Raw genomic sequence first — 22,170 nt, 5'->3', positions numbered from 1 at the left:
TCGGAATGCCCGTGTGGGGCCAGGGCCTGGTCAGGCCTTGGTTTGTGCTGGGACAGAGCCCCGCCCCAAGCCCTGGCCTGGCACAGCTGTCAATCACACAGCAGGGGCGGTGCCAACCCAGCTCTGATTGGCTGAGCTGTCAATCAATCACACAGCAGGCAGTGCTAACCCATCTCTGATTGGCTGAGCTGTCAATCAATCACACAGCAGGCAGTGCTATCCCAGGTCTGATTGGCTGAGCTGCCAATCAATCACATGCCAGCAGTGCCTACCCTGACTCTGATTGGGCAATCAACTGGCAGTCCCACCCCAGGGGCGGGCCCATGGAGGCCCAGGGGGTTAAAAGCCGGAGCTTGAGGCCAGCCCATGGTCTGGATCCTGCCTTCTCCTGGGGTTCCTCTGTTGGTGACGCTGGAACCCGAGCAGTTGGTGCCTGTGTGTGCCTCTTTCTACAGATCTTCTGTCTTTCTGTTGTTCTCTATTTCTTCTCTTTCTAATCCAACTTACCTCGAACATTTTTGGGTAACTTAACATTTTACGGTTAGAGGTTTTTAGGTTAAATGGGCTAAGTTAATGAAGTTAGTGCTATTATAAGAAGTTTATGTTGAAGTGGAAGTTGTGTGAAACCCTTTGCTCAAGTTCCTAGATTGTCCATATTTTGCCAGTAAAATTTTGTGTCATTTTGACCTCTTAGCTCCGTTGGTTAGAGCATGGTGCTGGTATCACTGAGTCTGTGGGTTCAATCCCTGTGTGGGCCATTCACTTAAGAGCTGGACTTGATGATCATTGTGAGTCCCTTCCTGACAAGAAGAATATTCTTTGCATCTTGCCATGGTGAGAATATCTGGTTGGTGTTTCCCCTTTGCCCCAAACTCAAGTAAAGGAGCCTTTGGTGACCCCCCAGCATTTCAGTGTTCTGGGGTGTTACAGCCCTGCAGGCTCACAATGGCCTCTTGTTTCCATGAGGCCCCACAGTGTCACAATGGCCCCTTGGTTCCATGGGCCCAACAGTGCCACAGTGATCCCTTGGATCCACAACTTCCCACAGTGTCACAAAAAGTGCACCTCATGACCTTTTTCTTTAGTCAAGTGAGTATTTTTTATTTCCCAGTTCAGAGAAGAGCTGATAGAAGCATTCCCCAGGTGATCTTGATGCTGAATGTCTCCTTAGGAGATCTGGGCATGGAGAAGAATGAGCCCCTTGAGGGCTGACCCTGTTTGGACAAGCTGCTCCTCAGCCCCAGCCTCACCATGTCTGACATGGCCCACCTGGCACTGACATCCCTGTGCCCTGCAGCAGAACCTTGTCCCTGAGCCCTGCGGCTCCATGTCCCAGCCCACTGCACCGTGTCCCACCTGCTCTCCTCAGGGCTCTGCCTGCACACAGGCCCAGGAGAAGTTTTCCTGTTGGTAAGGAAGGAATGGAAAAGCCTGAGCAGGTTTCCTAAACAACAAACCCCACTCAGGAAGGACCTGCTCAGTACAGGCTGCCTGGAATGGTGTCACCTTTCTACAAGGGACAGTGTGGCCAGAAATGATCTCTGGAAGCAGAATTCTCTGAGTTCTTGCAGCTGAATTCTCTGTCCCTGTCCTTTCCCTGGATCTCAGCAGCAGATGGAAGCTGCTGGTGCCATGCTCACCTTTAACCTCCCTTTTGAATGCAAACAGATGTTCCCAGCTGTGTTAAGCAGGATTTGCTCAATGTTTCTATAAATCTTTTGTGTTCCCCATGGAACGAAGGGGCCATTTTGGCACTGAGGGGGTGACGTGGAAGCAAGGAGTCAATTGTGACCCTGGGGTCCCATGGAAGCAAGGGGCCATGGTGACACAGCAGGGCCACGTGGATCCAGTGGTCCATTGTGACACTGTGGATCCAAGGAGACCATGGAGACACCCCCAGAACCTCATGGAACCAAGGAGTCCATGGTGACCCAGCGGGGCTTCATGGAGCCAATGGCCCATGGTGACACTCCCCATCCAAGGAGGCCATTTGGACACTGCGGAAGCTCATGGAGCCAGGTAGGCCATTGTGACACTGAGGAACTTCATGCCACCAAATATCCATGGTGACACAGCAGGGCACCACGGGAACCCAGGAACCGCTGCTGGCAGTGTGGAAGCTCATGGAACCAGGGGCCCTTGTGGCACTGCAGAACCAACACAGCTGCTGCACCTTGTCCCCTGGCCCTGCACAGCTCCTTGGGAGGCACGGCAGGAGCAGCACCCTGGGAGCCTCAGGAATGCCCCTCTGGCATCCATGGCACACGCTCCCAGGGGCTGGAATTCCAGCTGTTTCCCAGCCAGGGAAAGATGTTCCTGCCCTTGAAGGCAAAGCTCTTAACAAGGAGCCAGAAGCCGAGTGGAGCAAGATCCTACAGTGACATTTCACTGCCAGCCTTCAAAACTTCACCCATGGTGGTTATAGCTCCTGGATTGGGAATTAAATCAGGGCAGGGTCTTTGGTGGGAGCTGCCCTGGGTCAAGGGAGGCACTGAGAGAGAAAGAGAGCAGGCAAAGAGAGGCAGGAGAGAAAAGAGGACACAAACACAATCAGCTGAGAAGGTGGCACTCTGAAAACAGAACTGTAACTGACTCAAAAGGAATGCGTCAGAAAGAAATAATATTGAAACTTTATTTCAAATCAAAATTCAATTTCCTCCCTTTCTCATAAACCTCCTCCCGGTGTCATTCAGCAGGGCTGTCAGAACGTTCTTCATTCTGAGTGGATGTTCCAGGCTGCAGCCACAAGGAAGCAGGGAATGGGGACTTTCCTGCTCCTGGAGAGTTTGACATCCGCAGCGGAGGAGAGGAGGAGGCACCAGAAGGAAAGGACAGCTGGGCTTCACCCTTCTTCCGGAAAGCGGGAAGGGGGGGAAATCGCTCACCATGTCTGCAGCTTCTCCCACAGGGATGTGAAGGCTGATCCCAGAGCCCCAGGGGTCACATTCAGGGCTGCCCTCAGGGAATGCTCGCCTGGTACTCAGGGGCAGCGTGGGAGCACCTGGATCTTGGACAGCCAGCTGCCCCCATGTTTGGAGGTGCCTGAGGAGGGCTGGGACGATGCCAGGGACATCCTGCAGTGACATCCCCCCTGTCCTGCTCTGCGTGCGCTCAGTCCCAAACCTGACCCTGATTCTGGACTCAATCTCACTCCACATTTAGACACACGCATAGTTCTGTATTTAATCTCATCCCAGTGCCAGACTCATCTAGCCCCAGACCCAATCCCAGCCCCAGCCCTAAAGCCAATCCCATGTCTAGCCTTAACCCCAATCCCAGCTCTAATCCAAATCTCAGCCCCAGCTCCAACCCCAGCCCCAATTCCAGTCCCTTCCTAAATCCGCAGTCCAAACCAAATCCCAGGTTCAGCCCTTCTGGGGGTTTGGGGGTGTCTCTGTCCCTCTGACCCCGATGATGTTTGGGCAGGGTCACACCAGGGCTGAGAGGGACAGAGACCCCCCCGGCCTCCCCAGGGATGAGAAGGTCGGAGAGCCCCCCCAGCCCCGAGCACCCTCAGCGGTGAGAGGGACACAGAGCCCCTGGTCCCCAGCCCTGCACAGGCATTCCCTGAGGCCAGAGGGATGGAGACCCCCTGTGCATCCCCCAGGGTGAGGGGACAGAGACTCCCTCAAGCACCACCTGGCACAGGGGTGAGAGGAGATGCCCCCAGGCATTCCCTAGGGTGAGAACAATGGAAACCCCATAGGGAATGGCCCGGGGTAAAAGGGACAGGGATAACTCCCCCAAGCCCCTCCCAAGCATCCCCCAGGGCGAGAGGCACAGAGACCCCTCGAGTATCCCCTGGGCACCAGACAAAATTAACTCGGTAGAAATCAAACTTAACCCTACATAAAATGCCTTGAGGAATATGTGCTCTTGCCACAAGTTCCCAAATAGGAAAAAACTGACAATAGAAGCAATTTTGTGGCAATTCCAAGTTTCATCAGTTCCTGCACAGCTCCAGCTCAGATGTTGGAAGGTTCTGAAAAAAAAAAAGAAAAGTGGAAATTTGGCCCAATACAGATTATTAAAAGGAAGGGAAAGCTGTGTGTAGCTGTAACAAAGGTGACAGGGACGAAGAAAAGAATGATTCTGACATCTGGCAAAGCCCTCAAACCTATGAATTCAGCAGTTATTTGGGAATTTAGTTACTTGAGCTGGGCTTCTTGTAGGACTTGAGTAGCCTTGTGTTCCTCTCCTTGGGGTGAATGATCCTTGTCAGTCTTGCTGGTATCATTTCCTCCCTTTCCTCCAGTGATTTTAACAAACTTTTCAAGGCAGGACAGCAAAATATTTTCTTTACACTGGCTACCCAGAACAGCCATTTTCCTCATAAGTTCTCCCACAAGTCCCTTAGAGGAAGCTGCATCCAAGTTTCCAAGAGTTCCTCCAGAAAGAGCCAGGAAGTTCTCAGAGGAGGGAACCATGCTGTTGTCAAAGGCACTTGGGGTCAGACAAGAGTGCCCTGAACTCACTGCGCCAAAATAATGTAGCAATCTAGTTAATCAAATTGTTAGAGAGATGCCTCTGCCCCTGTTAAGTTACTAACGAGACCAAATAGGATTTTATTGAAGAGTAAATGTGAGGTAGAGAGAGAGATGGAAAGAAAGAGCAAAAGGGGAGAGCAAGGGAGTGACAGGGACAGAGACCTCCCCTGGGGCAGGGCAAGTGTGACATTGTCCCCTGTGTGGGGGGCCTTCCCAGGGTGGGGGTTTTACACCTGAGCCAGTTTGGGTAAGGGGGGTGGTGTTCACCCCCCACCCCGAGCAGGGATTGCCTCACTGTTTCAGGTGACAATGTAAGATGTCACCAAAAGTGTGTTTTCAGTCACCGTCTTCATGAACTGTGATAAACAGGTGGGGCAGTGTTCTTTATCTCTGCCATGACTCTGCCCTGATAATGCCCTCCAGGGGCCATCTTCTGTTAATGGGCCATTGAGTGTCACTGCAGGACTGATAAAATTACATCATCCCATTGTGGGATGCTCCGCCCAGGAGGAGGAACCAAGCATTACTACCTGCATATAATCTCACCCTTGCAACACCAGGAGCACCTTGCCTACTGGATTCCCAGAGGACAAGAGCTCCATCAGCACCACTGGACCTTCAGAGGAAGACCAGACCCTTCTACAGGATCCCTGCTTTGACAGAATCACGTTCATCACTCCAACAGGACTGCAGCCACCATTTCATCAGACTGCTACCACCACCCTGCCCAACGGGGTGTCAGGTTATATCCTGACTCTGTCAGATTAAGCCAGTGTTTCTGGATCATTGCCTTGATCCTAATTTTCTCATTAAATTGTAATTCTGGCATAAATTTTCCCCTTGCTTTGCTCCAAACCAGTACAAAACTCAATGTGCGCACCATTTGTTTTCTTTACAGAACAGAATTTCCCATCCCCAAATTTTTGCCACATGGCGGAGGAGGCTGCAAGGACGAGGAAGGAGCCCTGGGACACCCAGGCAGGTGAGGAGGAAGTCAGTGCCTCTTTCCCCCTCTCTCCTGCTCCATCTCCCAGCCCAGCCTGGCCCCCGGCTGCAGGACAGCCCCGCTGCCGACACCGTCCTGCCGGGGACGCACTGGGGGGATCTCCTTCCCCTTCCCTCTGGCATGGAGGCAAATCCCATCCTCTCTTTGTCCTTCCCCCCCCCAGACCAGGAGCTGAGGATGGAGACCAGGGAGGACAAATCCCCACGGCAGAACCTCATGGAAGAGGCCATTTTGAGCAGCTCCACAGCGCAGGAATCCAACGGGGAGGAAAATCCCCAGAGATCCCACAGGAGGAGGGGCTGCAAACCCAGCCCAGGGTGCTCTGAGGAGGAAAGACCCACCCTGTGCCAGGAAGGTGGGCAGAGCTCCAGCCAGAGCTCGGAGCTGGTGGTCCATGAGCAGCTCCATGATGGGAAGAAGCCCCACAAGTGCCTGGAGTGTGGGAAGAGCTTCAGGTGGAGCAACAACCTGATCTGCCACCAGATGATCCACACCGGGGAATGGCCCTTCAAGTGTGGGGAGTGTGGGAAGGGCTTCAGCTGCACCTCTGCCGTTGTCATCCACCAACGCATCCACACTGGGGAGAGACCCTACGAGTGTGGGGAATGTGGGAAGAGCTTCAGCCGAAAGTCCCACTTCATCGGCCACCAGATCATCCACACTGGGGAAAGGCCATACAAGTGTGAGCAATGTGGGAAGGGCTTCAGCCAGAGGTCCAAACTGATCATCCACCAAATGGTCCACACTGGGGAGAGGCCCTACGAGTGTCCCGAGTGTCAGAAGAGCTTTCACACCAGCTGCAGTCTCCTCCTGCACCAGCGGATTCACACAGATGAGAGGCCCTTCCTCTGCCCTGACTGCGGGAAGGGCTTCAAGCACAACTCCACCCTCGTCCAGCACCAGCGCATCCACACCGGGGAGAGGCCCTACGAGTGTGGGGAATGTGGGATGAGCTTCAGCCAGAGCTCAAGCCTGATCTGCCATCAGAGGACCCACACTGGGGAGAGGCCCTACGAGTGTCCCCAGTGTCTGAAGAGGTTTCAGACCAGCTCACATCTCCTCCTGCACCAGCGGATTCACACCGAGGAGAGACCCTTCCTCTGCCCTGACTGCAGGAAGGGCTTCAAGCGCAACTCCCACCTCATCAGGCACCGGCGCGTCCACGCCGGGGAGAGGCCCTACGAGTGTCCCCAGTGTGGGAAGAGCTTCTCCAGCAGCTCTGCATTGACCCGACACCAGCAGACCCACCGGTAAGGGAAGCCCTGCAAGTGCCCCAACGGCAGGAAGAGCTTTGTGCACTGCTCCAACTCCATCTCCCATGGGAGGACCCACATTGCTCAGAGCCCCAGTGACCCACATTCCCTGTGATCCATGTTGGGAAGACACCTGGCTGGTTATCCTTTTGGTATGGCCTAATATTCATCTGATCTATCTTCATCCCTTAAAAACACCTGAAATAGGACCAAAAAGAAAGAAATTTGTCAGAGATGTCTTAAGTCTCCGCATTACACAGCTAATTGAGGGGGAATTTATGGTTTGGGGATATAGTATGGAAGATTTGTTGGTCCTTGGGGGATTTTGGGCAGTGTTCTTCATCTATCTGCATTCCAAACAACAAACAACCGTCCCACTGAAAACAACGCAATCTTACCCCAAAATAGTCTCAATCCCATCTAAAAATGGCTTGTTCTAACCTCAAAAAACCTCAATCCCATGCCAAAATTACTCAATTCCTTAGCCTCTAGTGTGAGATGGGGTTGGAATAAGATTGGGAGAAGTGGGATCCAAATTTGCAGCAGTGGGATTGGGGTTCTGTGGGACTGGGGGGGTGGGATGTATTTTAGCAGTAAATAAAACTTTCAGAATTATTGATTCCTGTCCCATTCATTTTCCATCAGTTCTGGTTTGTTTTCCCGAGTGCCGCCTTCTCAGCTGTTTGTGTTTGTGTCCTCTTTTCTCTCCTGCCCCTCTTTGCCTGCTCTGTTTCTCTCTCAGTGTCTCCCTTGACCCAGGGCAGCTCCCACCAAAGGCCCTGCCCTGATTTCATTCCCAATCCAGGAGCTACAACCACCATGGGTGAAGTTATGAAGGCTGGCAGTGAAATGTCACTGTAGGATCTTGCTCCACTTGGCTTCTGGCTCCTTGTTAAGAGCTTTGCCTTCAAGGGCAGGAACATCTTTCCCTGGCTGGGAAGTGGAATTCCAGCCCCTGGGAGCATGTGCCATGGATCCCAGAGGGGCATTCCTGAGGCTCCCAGGGTGCTGCTCCTGCCGTGCCTCCCAAGGAGCTGTGCAGGGCCCGGGGACAAGGTGCAGCAGCTGTGTTGGTTCTGCAGTGCCACAAGGGCCCCTGGTTCCATGAGTTTCCGCACTGCCAACAGCGGTTCCTGGGTTCCCGTGGTGCCCTGCTGTGTCACCATGGATATTTGGTGGCATGAAGTTCCTCAGTGTCACAATGGCCTACCTGGCTCCATGAGCTTCCGCAGTGTCCAAATGGCCTCCTTGGATGGGGAGTGTCACCATGGGCCATTGGCTCCATGCAGCCCCGCTGGGTCACCATGGACTCCTTGGTTCCATGAGGTTCTGGGGGTGTCTCCATGGTCTCCTTGGATCCACAGTGTCACAATGGACCACTGGATCCACATGGCCCTGCTGTGTCACCATGGCCCCTTGCTTCCATGGGACCCCAGGGTCACAATTGACTCCTTGCTTCCACGTCACCCCCTCAGCACCAAAGTGGCCCCTTGGTTCCATGGGGAACACAAAAGATTTATAGAAACATGGAGCAAATCCTGCTTAACACAGCTGGGAACATCTGTTTGCATTCAAAAGAGAGCTTAAAGGTGAGGATGGCACCAGCAGCTTCCATCTGCTGCTGAGATCCAGGGAAAGGACAGGGACAGAGAATTCAGCTGGGAGACTCAGAGAATTCTGTTTCCAGAGATCATTTCTGGCCACACTGTCCCTTGTAGAAAGGTGACACCACTCCAGGCAGCCTGTACTGAGCAGGTCCTTCCTGAGTGGGGTTTGTTGTTTAGGAAACCTGCTCAGGCTTTTCCATTCTTTCCTTACAAACAGGAAAACTTCTCCTGGGCCTGTGTGCAGGCAGAGCCCTGAGGAGAGCAGGTGGGACACGGTGCAGTGGGCTGGGACATGGAGCTGCAGAGCTCAGGGACAAGGTTCTGCTGCAGGGCACAGGGATGTCAGTGCCAGGTGGGCCATGTCAGACGTGGTGAGGCTGGGGCTGAGGAGCAGCTTGTCCAAACAGGGTCAGCCCTCAAGGGGCTCATTCTTCTACATGCCCAGACCTCCTAAGGAGACATTCAGCATCAAGATCACCTGGGGAATGCTTCTATCAGCTCTTCTCTGAAGTGGAAAATAAAAAATACTCACTTGATTAAAGAAAAAAAGTCATGAGGTGCACTTCGAAATCCTCCTCCTTGCAAGAACTCCAAACTGACTCCAATCAGTTGCACAAGCCCTGGAGACCTGAAGACCATTGAAGGAAGACAAAGAGTCCCCAAGGACTTTCTGTACTTTGATCACTGCCACGGTGGATTTGGGGCTGAATCCAGGACCCTCAGGCACTGAGAGAAGGCTGAAGAAGCTGCTCAAGGAGTCAGAAGCAAAACTCCAAGTCCCTTGGAGCATCACTGGACCCCACTGAGGGCAGGGACTGCCAAAGGCTCCCCAGGGACTGGTGAGAGCAGATCCTTGAGGCCAGGACTGCAGGGAGCCAAAGGCTCCCAGCAGGGAACTGCAATGCTGAGCAAGGCCTGGACTGGCTGGGGGAAGCAGAAAGGCCAAGCCCTGAGCCCAGCCTGGCACAGCAGGGCCTGTCCCTCACGGGTGGCTCAGGGCTGTTTGTGAGGCAGTGGGATGTGAGGGGCAGCAAGGACAAATGTCACAAACCTGTGTGACACTCCAGATCCTCATGGAACCAAGGGGCCGGTGTGACACTGTGGGAAGTTGTGGAACCAAGGGATCACTGTGGCATTGTTGGGGCCCACAGAACCAAGGGGCCATTGTGACACCGTGCTGCCTCATGGAATCAAGGAGACCATTGTGGAACTCGGGGGCCCCAAGGAACCAAGGGTCCGTGGTGACCTTGTGGAGCCCGCAGTGTCACAGAGGAGCCGTTGTGACACAGCGAGGGCGCATGGAGCCGAGGGGCCATTGTGACACATCAGGGCTTTGTGGAACCACAAAGCCATTGTGACATTGCAAGGCCTCATGGAAGCACAGGGCCATGGTGACACTGCAGAAGCAAGGGGGACATTGTGACACTCCAGGGCCTCATGAAACCAAGGAGACCATTGTGACACTGTGGGGTCCCACGAAACCAAGGGAACATGGAACAGGTCTGGCTGCCTTGGCCACCTGGGGGCCACCTCTCATCTGCCTTTGAGACACTGGGATCATGTGCTTTTCTTTCTTATAGGAAAAACCATCCATCTCAACCAGGCACCCATGGCCAAAATTGGGGATCTGCCTCCAGAATTCCCTATATCCAAGGACAGCTCCCAGACAGAAGCTGCCAGGACTGACAAGTCTGGCTGGCCTTGGCTTCCTGAAGGCTGGAACTCATGTGCCTCTGAAACACTGGGGCTCTGTGCTTTCCTTCCTAATGAAAAGAACTCATCTTCCTGTCCAGGCACCCACGGCCAAAACTGAGATTCCACTTCCAAACTGCCCAGTGTCCAAGGATAGCCCCTAGATGAAAGATGCCAGGAGAGACAGGTTGGCTGGCTTGGCCTAAGGGTGGCCAGCTCTCATCTTCTTCCAGAACACTTGGACTTCATGCTTTTCTTTCCTGCACCAAAAAATCATCCAATCCTGAGCAAGTACCCATGGCCAAAATTGGGATTCCACCTTCAAAAGTCTGTACATCCAAGGATTGCTCCCCAGTGAAATCAGACAGGACAGACAGGTCTGGCTGCCCTTGGCTTCTTGGGGCCTGCCTCTCACCTGCTTTCCAAACACCAGGGCTCGGTGCTTTCCTTCCTATGGGAAAGAACTGCCCTTCTTCTCAAGGTGTCCATGGCCAAAATTGAGATTCCTTCTCCCAAATTCCATATATCCAAAGATCCCTCCATGACAAAAGCTGCCAGGACAAACAGGTCTGGCTGCCTTGGCTTCCCAGGAGCCCCATCTCTCTCGTGTTCTGTCTTTGAAACACTTGGGCTCAGTGTTTTCCTTCCTATGGAATAGAACTGTCCTTCTTATCTATGCAGAAATGGCCAAAATTGGGGTCCCACCTCCCAGATTCCCTATATCCAAGGGTTGCTTTCAGACAAAAGCTATCAGGACAGAGACGTCTTGCTGCCTTAGGCCTCTGATGGCCGCCTTTCATCTGCCCCTCAAGCACCGGTGTTCCGTGCTTTTCTTTGCATGGAAAAGAATTGTGTTTTGCCTCCAGGTGTCCATGTCTGAAACTGGAATTCCACCTCTAAAATTCCCTATATCCAAGGGTTGCTCCCAGCCAAAATCTGCCAGTACTGTCAAGTCTGGCTGGCCTTGGTCTCTGGTGGCTGCCCCTGCCACACTGGGGCTCGGTTCTTTCCTTCCCATGGAGATCCCTGTGACACTGTGGGCACCTCATGGAACCAAGGGGATCATTGTGGCACCACTGGAGCCCATGGAACCAAGGGGCCATGGTGACACAGCGGGGCTTCATGGACCCAGAGACCATGATGACTCTGTGGGGCCTGATGGAACCATGGAGACCATGAGGACCCTTCAGGGCCTCGTGTCACCAAGGGGGCATTGTGACACCTCAGGGCCTCCTGGAAGCAAGGGACCACTGGGACACTGTGGGGCCCCATGGAACCAAGGGCACATGGAACAGGTCTGGCTGGCTTGGCCTCCCAGGGGCCACCTGACAGGTCTGGCTGATCTTGGAATGCCAAGGGCTGCCTCTCATCAGCCCCGGGAGCACTGGGACTCCGTGCTTTCCATGCTATGGAAAAGAACTGACCCTCTTTCCAGACGCCCATTGCCAAAATTGGTACCCTCCCAACAAATTTTCCTATTTCTAAGAGTATCTCTCAGAAAAAAACCTGCCAGCTCTGGCTGGCCTTGGCCTCTGGTGGTCACCTCTCATCTGCCCCTGAAACACTTAGGATCTGTTCCTTCCTTCCTTGCTATGGAAAAAAAAACAGCCTTCTTGCCAAGGGACCATGGCCAAAATTAGAATTTGGCCTCCTAAATTCCATATATCCATGACTTGCTCCCAGACAAAAGTAGCCAGGACAGACAGGTCAGGCTGGCCCTGTCCTCTGGTGATTTTCTTAGACTACGAGCTGAAAGTTTTTATTTGAAAATACCTTGGAAAGGGCCCAGAGATCTCCCAAGGTGGGGTTTTGGGGCCTTGGGCACATGACCACTACATATGGACAAAGTTACTCTATGCTCTGTGCTGTCGTGTTGATTTTGCATCACAGAAGTGATGTCCTAAGGGAAGCTCCTACCAATTTCCTCTGAGTCAGAAAAAAAAGCAATCAGTAATTAGCTTTGATAATCAACAATCTGTTAAAGCACTAAGGAAACTGCACACGCCTCTGTGAAGACACAAGTTAAAGAGGAAGAAGCCTGGCTGGGTCTCTTTCCCTTCTGGCCAGCAAAGAGGTGCCAAGGCCGGGCCAGCCCCCGTCTGGGCCGGGGCGGGCCGGGCGGCTCCTGCCGTGGGGCCGGGCCCCTTCCCAGGGAGCCCGCCAGGCCCCATGGGCTGCCGGGCAGGGGAGGGGAGGCCGCGGGGCCGAGGCCGGGCCGGGCCGTGGCTGCGCTTGCTGACATCTGGCCGCTGCCGAGCCCTGCCCCGCCGCCAGCCCGGGCCCAGCCAGGATCCGCCGGGCCCCAGGAGCAGCCCCGGGCCGGGCCGGCTCGGCCAAGCTTCTGCCGCCCTTGGGCTTGGCCCGCAACCAGCGGGCAGGGCCAGGAGAAGCCATCGGCCCCGGCCGTGCTGCTGCTCTGCTCTGGCCTGGCTGCTGAGATCCTGGCCCTGCCCCCAGCGCCGCCCAGCCTGACACAGCCCCAGCGCAGCCGCTGCACAAACCTCCATGGGAAAACAGCTCCGGCCGCAAGGACCCAGCCCGGCCGGGCTCACGCAACCATCTGCAGGCCCCGCCTCAGATATTGACTCTTCCCGTGCTTCCATCCTCCCTCCAGTGAGAGAAAAAGACAAAGTGCAGGCACACAGAGGAGCAACGTGAAGACACCGAGGTCAGTGAATGAAATGAACAGGGCTAATGCCTTTATTAATGTTCAGCTCTTTATTAAAAAGATCAGCTGGGCAGGGGGCTCGACGCAGAGCTCGCCCCCGCGGTCGTAGCTTTCCCAGGCAGCCGAAAGGAAGGCGGCGTGCAGAGTCGGTCACTGGACTCCCGAGCAGCAGCTGTCCTTTCTCCTTTCCTTGTGGCACACCGGTGGCCCGAGGATGAGGAGGCGTGGTGTGCAGAGTCTGTTGCTGAAGTCCAGAATAACAGCTGTCCCCGCCCCTTCCTTGGTGGCAGCACCAGGGCTCTCTGTCTCTATCTCCCTGCTTCTCAGAGCCTAATATAGTCTGTTCTCTCTTAGGTGATGGCGATGGTTAAAAGCCAGTCAGGGGATGTGTTTCCCTCTTCCTCAGCTAGGGCATTTATCTAGACTCCTCTATTGTGTTCAGTTTTTGATTTATATTCATTTTTATCTCCTAAAAATACTCCCATGATCCTAAGGGGTTTCTATTTGCATGTTAGTCTCAGAGTGGCAGCGTGGAGGGGTGGGGGGCCGGTTGTTCCCAGGTAGTTTAAAGAAAACAAACAGAGCAATTAGCTAATTAGCATTTCAATATCGGTCTTTTAGTGTTGCCATGGGAACTAGGAAAGCCCTGACCACGTTTCTGGGGAATACCTGGAAACTATTCATAACAAATCCCTCCTCTATTTCTTTGATCGGGCTTAAGCCTGCATCAACTTACAGTCCTTGGCTTTTGAGGGCTACCTTCTTTTGGCATTTGTATACTTTCACTCAGGACTGAGGGTAATTCTATTGTTCTTTAGGAACCAAGTTGTAACTCCTTTGGCTAAAGGACACTTAGTCTTATTAAACAATTACCAAGTACTTAAACCTTTTCTATGGTACTTTAACTCAGAAACAGTTCTTAACACCTCACTGTATATCAGTCTCTAGCAAGTCTTCCTTAAAGTTAATTTTAGGTCCTCTGGTTTCTTAATTATTGTCCATGCACAAGAGGAGGCGGGTGACACTGTTGGGTCTGGTCTGGCGTCTGGGGGTGGCACTGGTCCTTTAACTCTGGTGACGTGGGTCCAGCCTTTTTCTTGGGTCCGCACCGCAGTGTGTGTAGTGAGTAGTACCTGGAAAGGTCCTTCGAATTTGGGGGTTAATGGAGTGGTAGTGTACCAGGACTTTATCAACACCCAATTCCCAGGACTGATGTGGGCATTGGCGTCCAGAGGGGAAGTTTGGGAGAGATACCCCTTCTTTCGGAGGCCTTCTAGGGATTTTCCTATGACCTCTAAATATTTCTGAGTTGCTGCCTCCCCTTCCAGATAATCTGCTGTACTGAAAGGGGTGATTAAAAAAAGGGAGTCCAAACATTATTTCATAGGGAGAGACCCCTATGTCAGACCGAGGTCTGGTTCTGCTGCACAAGAGAGCGAGAAGTAAACACCTGAGCCAATTCATCTTTGTTTCTTCAATTAATTTAGTTAACACATTTTTAAGAGTTCTATTCATCCTTTCCACTCTTCTAGAGCTTTAAGGATGCCATGGGGTGTGCAATCTCCACCTTACCCCCAGGACTTTTGTTACTTGATGTAAAGTTTGAGTGACAAAATGTGTACCTTGGGCTAAGTCAATGTTATTGACTAGCCCATATCATGATATGATGTTTTCTAAGATTATTCATGCAACTTCCTGCGCAGTTTCCTTTTTGGTTGGGAAAGCCTCCACCCAGTGAGTGAGGTGATCCACGATCACTAGTAAATGTTTGTACTTTAATTTTCCCATGCAGGATCAACTTTTGGGCTTCTTTTATCAGGATAGCTGCTGCTGCTGCGATTACTTGCAGGCAATTTGGCCATCCTCTGGCTACTGGGTCTAGTAGTTTTGAGAGGTAGGCTATTGGCTTTTTTTTTTATCTTTCCCACTTAAATACATTCTTAGGGCTTCTTTGAGCAACTCATTCATGTTCTTTTCTTGCCAGTCCTCTATCTTTTCTAGTTTTTGTCTAATATCGGGTCAGGATTTGGTGACAAACTAGACCTTTAAGAGGACTTGGCCCTCTGGGCTATCTGGGTCTATATTTGAATATAACTGGAATTTTCGTTTTAGTTGGTTAAGCCAAATTGCCGGGGTCTCATCCTTCTCCTCAGTACCATCAAAGGCCAATTTCGTGTTGCTTCCTCTAGGGATACTCTTTGATCCCTCTTATCATGAGGGACCTATAGTCTCTCATGTTTTGCCTACCTTCTTGTTGGCTGGGACTCCAGTTGGGGTCCACCAAGGGCATTCCCTGGTTCCCTGGGGGCCCCAATCCACCCTCTCTTTCCCATATCTTCACCCCTGCTGCTCAGATCATCTGGACCTTTCTCAGGAAGAACAGAATGCTTAGAATAGCTCAGGTCTCCCCAGGTACAAATACTCAGCCCTAGAAACTGGTCCAACTGGCTAGATATTCCAACGGGGTCTTCCACTAAATTTCTTAGCTCTTTCCCAAATCCCCAGACTTCAGAAGCTGCCAAAGGTGCATCCACAAACCTAACTCCCCCAGCTGCTCTACCCATAGGAACCCCTCTAAGGGGAAAGAGCCCCTCCACCCTTGGTGCTTTGGATCGGGTGCTACAATACGGCCCTTTTTCTAAGGCACCAAGCAGGGAAGTAGTAGTGGAGAGAGACACTGGAGGCCAGGGGGCATGCCAGGTGATGAACCAACCCTGGGCAAAGGTGGCCTCAGCTCCCAAGTGGGAGGAGGCAAGGAAACTCCAGCTGGAGAAGGGGAAGAGGGAGTTGGGGAGATGGTTGAGGAAACTAAGGGAAGGGATGATGAAACAGAGGTGGGAAAATGGGGGAAGGGAATCAGGGACTTAATAGGAGGGGCTGAAGGACCAACTGGGGAAACTGTTGGGGAAGTAACAGGAGCAGAAGGGGACAGGCAATCGAGGGGGTCCCATTCCTTTATTTTTCTAGTCTCCCCCTCTCTATTCCCTTTGTCTTCCTCTCTATTTCTTTGTAACTTGTATATTCTCACAGTCTCATTATTTATAGAATTCTCCAGCCAGCAAGCTGCAAGAGATAGTTGTTCTATATCAAGGCCCTCTCTTCTGATTACACATCCACTGATCTTGGGTTCCATACCACGGCCACTCTCCCCGTAATTCTAACTTCGGCCATACTTCCTATACTGTAAAGTATCATCTTACTCTTGTCTAGATCCTTCATGATCTCCCGAGAATCCCATTAGTCTAACAGTTGCCCCAAGGGGCTGTTAGGGGGAATTCTCTTTGCTTTGGAAGTATTTGCCCTTTTTACTATAACCTCTTCCCATTTTCAGACCTCAAAAACAAAAAAAAAAATATATACCTTAAATGGTGCTTCTATCTAAAATGGAATATACTGACAGGCAGCTAAAGCGCATCTGACCCCTCCCAACTTCGTATTTTGAATCACTTGACTAAACTTAATCGCTTTTAACTAAATTCCCCTCGTGGCACTTTACATTGTCTCTTGGCCAGGACAATCACTAGTCATACTCTTATCGATTGTCTTCTGTTCTTTTTCTCTTTGGCCTAAGTTTTGAACTCCTTGATGGACTTTCTAGCCTTGTACCCCTGCTAAGTCCTGCCCAAACTCTTACTTGTCCTTTTGCCTAACCTTCTTACTAGGCTTGGGAAGCTTGGTCTCCCTGCCGAGGTAAGGTCGAACGTCTTGCCGAGCCTTACACTCGAACTCCGGCCAAGCCCCCTTGCCTGACCCTACTAGGCTTGGGAAGCTTGGTCTCCCTGCCGAGGTAAGGTCGAACGTCCTGCCGAGCCTTACACTCGAACTCCGGCCAAGCCCCCTTGCCTGACCCTACTAGGCTTGGGAAGCTTGGTCTCCCTGCCGAGGTAAGGTCGAACGTCCTGCCGAGCCTTACACTCGAACTCCGGCCAAGCCCCCTTGCCTGACCCTACTAGGCTTGGGAAGCTTGGTCTCCCTGCCGAGGTAAGGTCGAACGTCCTGCCGAGCCTTACACTCGAACTCCGGCCAAGTCCCCTTGCCTGACCCTACTAGGCTTGGGAAGCTTGGTCTCCTTGCCGAGGTAAGGTCGAACGTCCTGCCGAGCCTTACACTCGAACTCCGGCCAAGCCCCCTTGCCTGACTCTCCTACTAGGCTTGGGAAGCTTGGTCTCCCTGCCGAGGTAAGGTCGAACGTCCTGCCGAGCCTTACACTCGAACTCCGGCCAAGTCCCCTTGCCTGACCCTACTAGGCTTGGGAAGCTTGGTCTCCCTGCCGAGGTAAGGTCGAACGTCCTGCCGAGCCTTACACTCGAACTCCGGCCAAGCCCCCTTGCCTGACTCTCCTACTAGGCTTGGGAAGCTTGGTCTCCCTGCCGAGGTAAGGTCGAACGTCCTGCCGAGCCTTACACTCGAACTCCGGCCAAGCCCCCTTGCCTGACTCTCCTACTAGGCTTGGGAAGCTTGGTCTCCCTGCCGAGGTAAGGTCGAACGTCCTGCCGAGCCTTACACTCGAACTCCGGCCAAGCCCCCTTGCCTGACCCTACTAGGCTTGGGAAGCTTGGTCTCCCTGCCGAGGTAAGGTCGAACGTCCTGCCGAGCCTTACACTCGAACTCCGGCCAAGCCCCCTTGCCTGACCCTACTAGGCTTGGGAAGCTTGGTCTCCCTGCCGAGGTAAGGTCGAACGTCCTGCCGAGCCTTACACTCGAACTCCGGCCAAGTCCCCTTGCCTGACCCTACTAGGCTTGGGAAGCTTGGTCTCCCTGCCAAGGTAAGGTCGAACGTCCTGCCGAGCCTTACACTCGAACTCCGGCCAAGCCCCCTTGCCTGACTCTCCTACTAGGCTTGGGAAGCTTGGTCTCCCTGCCGAGGTAAGGTCGAACGTCCTGCCGAGCCTTACACTCGAACTCCGGCCAAGCCCCCTTGCCTGACTCTCCTACTAGGCTTGGGAAGCTTGGTCTCCCTGCCGAGGTAAGGTCGAACGTCCTGCCGAGCCTTACACTCGAACTCCGGCCAAGCCCCCTTGCCTGACCCTACTAGGCTTGGGAAGCTTGGTCTCCCTGCCGAGGTAAGGTCGAACGTCCTGCCGAGCCTTACACTCGAACTCCGGCCAAGCCCCCTTGCCTGACCCTACTAGGCTTGGGAAGCTTGGTCTCCCTGCCGAGGTAAGGTCGAACGTCCTGCCGAGCCTTACACTCGAACTCTGGCCAAGCCCCGTTGCCTGACTCTCCTACTAGGCTTGGGAAGCTTGGTCTCCCTGCCGAGGTAAGGTCAAACGTCCTGCCGAGCCTTACACTCGAACTCCGGCCAAGCCCCCTTGCCTGACTCTCCTACTAGGCTTGGGAAGCTTGGTCTCCCTGCCGAGGTAAGGTCGAACGTCCTGCCGAGCCTTACACTCGAACTCTGGCCAAGCCCCCTTGCCTGACCCTACTAGGCTTGGGAAGCTTGGTCTCCCTGCCGAGGTAAGGTCGAACGTCCTGCCGAGCCTTACACTCGAACTCCGGCCAAGTCCCCTTGCCTGACCCTACTAGGCTTGGGAAGCTTGGTCTCCCTGCCAAGGTAAGGTCGAACGTCCTGCCGAGCCTTACACTTGAACTCCGGCCAAGCCCCCTTGCCTGACTCTCCTACTAGGCTTGGGAAGCTTGGTCTCCTTGCCGAGGTAAGGTCGAACGTCCTGCCGAGCCTTACACTCGAACTCCGGCCAAGCCCCCTTGCCTGACTCTCCTACTAGGCTTGGGAAGCTTGGTCTCCCTGCCGAGGTAAGGTCGAACGTCCTGCCGAGCCTTACACTCGAACTCCGGCCAAGCCCCCTTGCCTGACCCTACTAGGCTTGGGAAGCTTGGTCTCCCTGCCGAGGTAAGGTCGAACGTCCTGCCAAGCCTTACACTCGAACTCCGGCCAAGTCCCCTTGCCTGACTCTCCTACTAGACTTAGCTTCCTTGCCTTCCTGCCTTTCTGCTTACTTGGGTTATTGCCTGCTCTGACGGGGACATCCTGCCCTGCCTTCCAGGGCCATTCCCCTGTCTGCACTGACGGGGACCTCCATCCATGCCTGCCATGGACATCCTACCTGCCCTGTTATCCTGTCCTGCCTGCTGGGGACATGCCCTCTGCCTGGCGGGACTTGCTGCTCCTGCTTGCTAGGACATCCCGCCCTACATGCCCTGTTATCCTCTCCTGCCTGGCGGGGACATGCCCTCTGCCCGGTGGGGACATGACGCTCCTGCCTGCTTGGACATCCCACCTGCCCTGTTGTCCTGTCCTGCCTGGCAGGGACATGCCTTTTGCCTGTCGGGGACATGTTTTCTGTCTGCCAGGTACATGCCCTCTACCTGCCAGGTACATGTCACTCCTGCCTGCTAGGACACCCTGCCCTACCTGCCAGGGACATCCCACCTGCCGTCCTATCCCATCCTGCCGGCGCCGGGGATATGTCCTCTAGGACCTCCACATCCCACCTGCCCTGCTGGGGATATTCCCCTTGCCCTGATTGCCAGGGACTTACTTTGCCCATAGGGCACCTCCACACGCTCGGAGGAGGGCCTGCTTTACTTCTAAGGAGACGCCTCAGTCGCTCCTCTATTCCACTCGCTTCCCCCCGTTCCCGGCCGGCCCCTTCGCAGGAGTCCAGAAACGCGGTACTAGCGGGTCCCTCTCACTTCGGGGGTCCGAGCTGCCGGCCCCCGTCTCACTCACTCACTCACTCGTCTCCCGGTTTTTCTTACCCATCCGATGCTCCTCTGCGTTGCTCGTCTCACGCGGATCCTAGGGTCCGAAGGTAGCCAGCAACTCCCGAGGGTCCCTCGAAGCAGATGGTTGAGCTGTCCAGCTGTCCGGGGGTCCTCTTCGGGCGTGGCTATCCCGGACGAGCCCCCAAATTGAAATGAACAGGGCTAATGCCTTTATTAATGTTCAGCTCTTTATTAAAAAGATCAGCTGGGCAGGGGGCTCGACGCAGAGCTCGCCCCCGCGGTCGTAGCTTTCCCAGGCAGCCGAAAGGAAGGCGGCGTGCAGAGTCGGTCACTGGAGTCCCGAGCAGCAGCTGTCCTTTCTCCTTTCCTTGTGGCACACCGGTGGCCCGAGGATGAGGAGGCGTGGTGTGCAGAGTCTGTTGCTGAAGTCCAGAATAACAGCTGTCCCCGCCCCTTCCTTGGTGGCAGCACCAGGGCTCTCTGTCTCTATCTCCCTGCTTCTCAGAGCCTAATATAGTCTGTTCTCTCTTAGGTGATGGCGATGGTTAAAAGCCAGTCAGGGGATGTGTTTCCCTCTTCCTCAGCTAGGGCATTTATCTAGACTCCTCTATTGTGTTCAGTTTTTGATTTATATTCATTTTTATCTCCTAAAAATACTCCCATGATCCTAAGGGGTTTCTATTTGCATGTTAGTCTCAGAGTGGCAGCGTGGAGGGGTGGGGGGCCGGTTGTTCCCAGGTAGTTTAAAGAAAACAAACAGAGCAATTAGCTAATTAGCATTTCAATATCGGTCTTTTAGTGTTGCCATGGGAACTAGGAAAGCCCTGACCACGTTTCTGGGGAATACCTGGAAACTATTCATAACAGTGAAGAGGAAGTTGAGTCCCAGATGGGAGGGATGAGGAGATGACTTCATCTTGGGGCTGAAATCCTCTGCTAAAGCTATGGAGAAGGATGGAATTGATACATCAGACTCTCTTTTTCCCTATCATGTATTGAAAAGTATGGGGAGATGACTTGTTCAGCAAAGGCCTCCATGCTAAAGTAAGCAAATGTTGCAGTAGCTGTGATCCCATGAGAAGTTTGAACACTGAAAGGGAGCAAAGTGATGAGACCCTGTGCCCCCAGGGAGAGAAGAAAACCTCTCTTCCCAGAGATGAAGAGGATTTCAGAAATAAATGAAGAGAACCTTTGCTCTTAAACAGCTCCTCTTTAACCCAATACCCCATAAGTTGACATGGTCCATAAATACATATGTGGGAGGGACTTGACGATTTCAGTTTTTCCAAGTGGCTGCTATTCGTGGAAATTGAGAGCCACAAGAGAACTGTTTTCTTCTGGAGAAGTCTCCACAGCATGAAAGAGAGATGCCTCTCCCAAAGTGAATTGAAGAAAGACTATTCTAGAGGTAGAAAACTGACTGAAAATTTTAGGTTTTGTCTCCTTACATTGTCAGTAAGAGTTGCAGGGAGAGGTTTTCTTAAAGTTTTGTTCTGATTCTTATTACTCTTTCTTTTGCTCACTATTGTAAACTTTTCTTTATACACATTTAAAGTTTTGAGCCCACTTTGCCTTTCTCCTAATCCTATCAAACAGCAGAAAATGAGTAAGTATTTTCTAGTGAGTGCACTGGTAATTAGCCAACACTGAACCCACCACAATAATTGATGCATTGGCTGAGAAATCTCAAATTGGCGAACCAAAACCACTACAGAAACTTCCTGATGAACTGCACTAGAGCAGAGGGAAATCAAAGCAGAGCCATGGTTTGTCAGGACTTGCTTGATCCTAATGAGCCCCGTGGTGCATTTGGAGCTGAGCCCTGGAACCTCAGGGCCTGAGAGGAGACTGCACAAACCTTTTGTCCTGGTTTAGGACAAATTAGGGGAAAACACCTCCAAAGGAGCCCCTTATAGGAAACCAAACCCTCCGCAACTTCCCCCCACCACCGGGTTCAGGAGGAATTCCTTCAGAGGGGAAGTGGAAAAAACTTGTTTATTAAGGAACAACAAAAAACACACCCCAGCACAAGAGAAATAGCCCAAGATGACCACAGATGTTTTCACCAGTCCAAGGGGGTTGAGCTGTATCTCTCTTGGCCCAGAGGGTACGAAGCTTCTCTCGCAGACCCCGGGGGAGCTCCTGCCCGGGGTAGGTCCGATGTCTTCGGCGGGGGGGGGGGGGGGGGGGGAAAGGAACAACGGAAACCGGGGAAAAGGAAAAAAAATGGCAAAAAAGCAAGCCAGCGAAAAGCAGAGAAAAAAAGAGAGGAAAACAGAGCCAGCAAAGCAGGCAGCCAGCAGCAAGCAAGAGCAGCAAGCAAGCTAAGCAGCAAGCCAGCAGCCAGCCGGGGGGGGGGGAAGGAAGACAAAACAAACTGAGAACAGGGAACAGAAACCACGATTGGGATAATGAGCATGAAAATGTCCTGTCCCCACGACACCTTTCCAGGAGTCAAAGGCAGAAGAAAATCCCAAAGTGTCCCAAGGCATTAATGGGTGCCACTGAGGTCCATCCCCAACACAGGCTCCTCATGGACTCCTTGGAGGAGAGAACTGGAGGCCAGGATGGCACAAAAACCTCTCAGAGACTCAAAATGGCACAAAAACATCTCCGTGTGGAAAGGAAAATCCAAAGTACCTTAAAAACCTTGAGTATCTCAAAGTATTAATGAGCCCCACTGAGTGTCAGTACAAAGCTCTCCAGGGAGTCGTTAAAGCAGATAATTGGGGCCATGATTGCACAAACCTCTCACAGAGTCAGTAGCAAA

At 52.9% G+C, this 22,170-nt stretch overlaps 2 pseudogenes; one reads left to right on the top strand and one right to left on the bottom strand.

Annotated features, from left to right (window-relative positions):
- Positions 1-22,170, top strand: part of LOC128820668 (uncharacterized) — a 1,438,581-nt pseudogene that overhangs the window by 1,363,273 nt on the left and 53,138 nt on the right.
- Positions 1-22,170, bottom strand: part of LOC128820670 (zinc finger protein 850-like) — a 488,361-nt pseudogene that overhangs the window by 419,080 nt on the left and 47,111 nt on the right.

The sequence above is a fragment of the Vidua macroura genome, chromosome 30, assembly GCF_024509145.1.
Source record: "Vidua macroura isolate BioBank_ID:100142 chromosome 30, ASM2450914v1, whole genome shotgun sequence".
In the NCBI taxonomy this organism is placed as follows: Eukaryota; Metazoa; Chordata; class Aves; order Passeriformes; family Viduidae; genus Vidua; species Vidua macroura.
This window is presented reverse-complemented; position numbering and strand designations above follow the sequence as displayed.